At 42.3% G+C, this 2,110-nt stretch overlaps 1 non-coding gene across 1 annotated transcript; it reads left to right on the plus strand.

Moving 5' to 3' along the window:
- The first annotated feature begins 2,036 nt into the window (after positions 1-2,036).
- Positions 2,037-2,110, plus strand: TRNAT-AGU. The gene has a single exon. It is a non-coding gene; the product is annotated as a tRNA-Thr (tRNA).

Raw genomic sequence — 2,110 nt, forward strand, 5'->3', positions numbered from 1 at the left:
GATGTTTAAGGCAATTGGTACTAAGTGACTTGCCCAGGGTCAAACAGCTAGTAAGTGTCTGAGGTGAGATTTGAACTCAGATACTCCACAACTTCAGGGCCAGTGCTCTCTGGCTGCCTTAAGGAAAAGGAGGAAATATGGTCTCCATATGTGGTAAATGAACGCAAGCATATCTAAATAGTATAAAAAATAAAAAAAAGTCAAAAAGTAGAAACAGGATGGTTCAATCTGCATTTAGAATCTACAGCTCTTTTTTCTGGATGTGGAGAACATTTTCTATCATGAGTTCTTTGAGATTGTTTTGGATCATTGCACTGCTGACAGTCTATCACAGTTGATCATTACACAATTTTGCTGTTACTGTGTACAATGTTCTCCTGGTTCTGCTTATATCACTCAGCACCAGTTCATGTAAGTCCTTCAAGGTTTAAGAGATGTATTCTTAACCAAACAAGAGATAGAAGAAATTAAAAAAGATTAAACGGATTTCAGTTACTTGAAACTGAAAACTTTTTGCACAGACAATGTTAATGCATCTAAGATAAGGAAAGTGATTGAAAAAAAATCTTCACATGAGATTTCTCTGATTTCTCCTAAATCTATAGCAGATGAGGTCCTTAATATGAAAGAGAGAGAGGGCCTCTTAACCTCATAACCTCAGGCCACACTCTCAACCCTATTCCATTGGGTCTGTGTTGTTCCATTTATATTGTCCTTTTGATTTTGCTTAGCTTATTTTATTTTATTGCGGGGCAATGTGGGTTAAGTGACTTGCCCAGGGTCACACGGCCAGTAAGTATCAAGTGTCTGAAGCCAGATTTGAACTCAGGAACTCCTGAATCCAGGGCCGGTGCTTTATCCACTGCGCCACCTAGCCACCCCCTTATTTTATTCTAATATTTTTCTTTTATTATTTTTTATTTTAAAAACATTATTATTTAAATAATTATGTTATTCTTTTTTTTCTTTATTTCTATTGAAATCATTATGTAGTCTTTGTCTGGGGGATACACTCACCTAGTGGGTGTGCCCGTGTTACCTCCTTTCTCTAATTTTTGCTCACTGCTGAAATTAGGGTTTCTGAACCAGGGCTCAGCCTTCTGGAGCCCAGCAGAACAAGCTTAAAGCCCATATAAGAAGAAGACATAGAAAGGCTGCTCTCATTTTTCTTCCTCCCATCTCTTAAGTCTTCTCCATTCCAAACATCCCTAGATCCTTCAACTGATGAACTCAAGACCCGGTTTTCACCACCCTGCTCTGAATGCTATTGTACCCTTGGTGTTTTTCCTAAAGTGGGGGACTCAGCACAGGACTCAACACAATTATTGTAGATGTGATTTAACCAGGGGTATAGCCCACAGCAATCTTGACACAGCTCCTAGTTCATTCATATTCATAATATGAAAAACAGTTGCGAATTTCTGGTATTTTTTTGTTGCAGTCAGAACCAAGAGGCAGCTCGGAAGAAATGCCGTGGGCGTGAAGGAGTTTCATTAGCTGGCTGCATCCGTCGTTAATTTAGCCATCGGGAAAGGGGAACTGGAGAGGGGCCCTGAGCTCTTAGCTGGAACTCCGAAGGTTCACCTGCCCTTCCATGACCACTTTGCTGGGTCATCCATCCTACGCTCTTCTCTCTTCCTTTCCCAGTCCCAGAACACTCTAAACACTGAAAACTGTGGACACTTCTCCCTTCCTTGAAACTTGTCCTGTTCCTCCCTCCCCCGCTCCACACTTCTTTCCCTTCTCATCTCGATGCCCGAAGCTGCCTCAAGTTCTTTGCCGGCTCTGGTCTGCCCCCTGCAGATAAGGGGATGAGTCCGGGGCTGGCCAGAGGGTTCAAGTGCCTTCCCCCCCTCGCCAACTCTTCCATGATGCTCCTTTCTTTCAGTCCGGGTGAAGCGGGAATTTAATCTGTATTAATAATGAACGAACCATATTCCCTAGCTCACCTTTCTTATTAAAAAGAAAAAAGAAAAACAGACTCAGAAGAAAACAGACTACCTTTCTTAGTCGATTCAGGACCCTCAAAATGTGTTGGCCCCGTGGCTTAGTTGGTTAAAGCGCCTGTCTAGTAAACAGGAGATCCTGGGTTCGAATCCCAGCGGGACCT

The sequence above is a fragment of the Dromiciops gliroides genome, chromosome 4 (genome assembly GCF_019393635.1).
Source record: "Dromiciops gliroides isolate mDroGli1 chromosome 4, mDroGli1.pri, whole genome shotgun sequence".
Taxonomy (NCBI): Eukaryota; Metazoa; Chordata; class Mammalia; order Microbiotheria; family Microbiotheriidae; genus Dromiciops; species Dromiciops gliroides.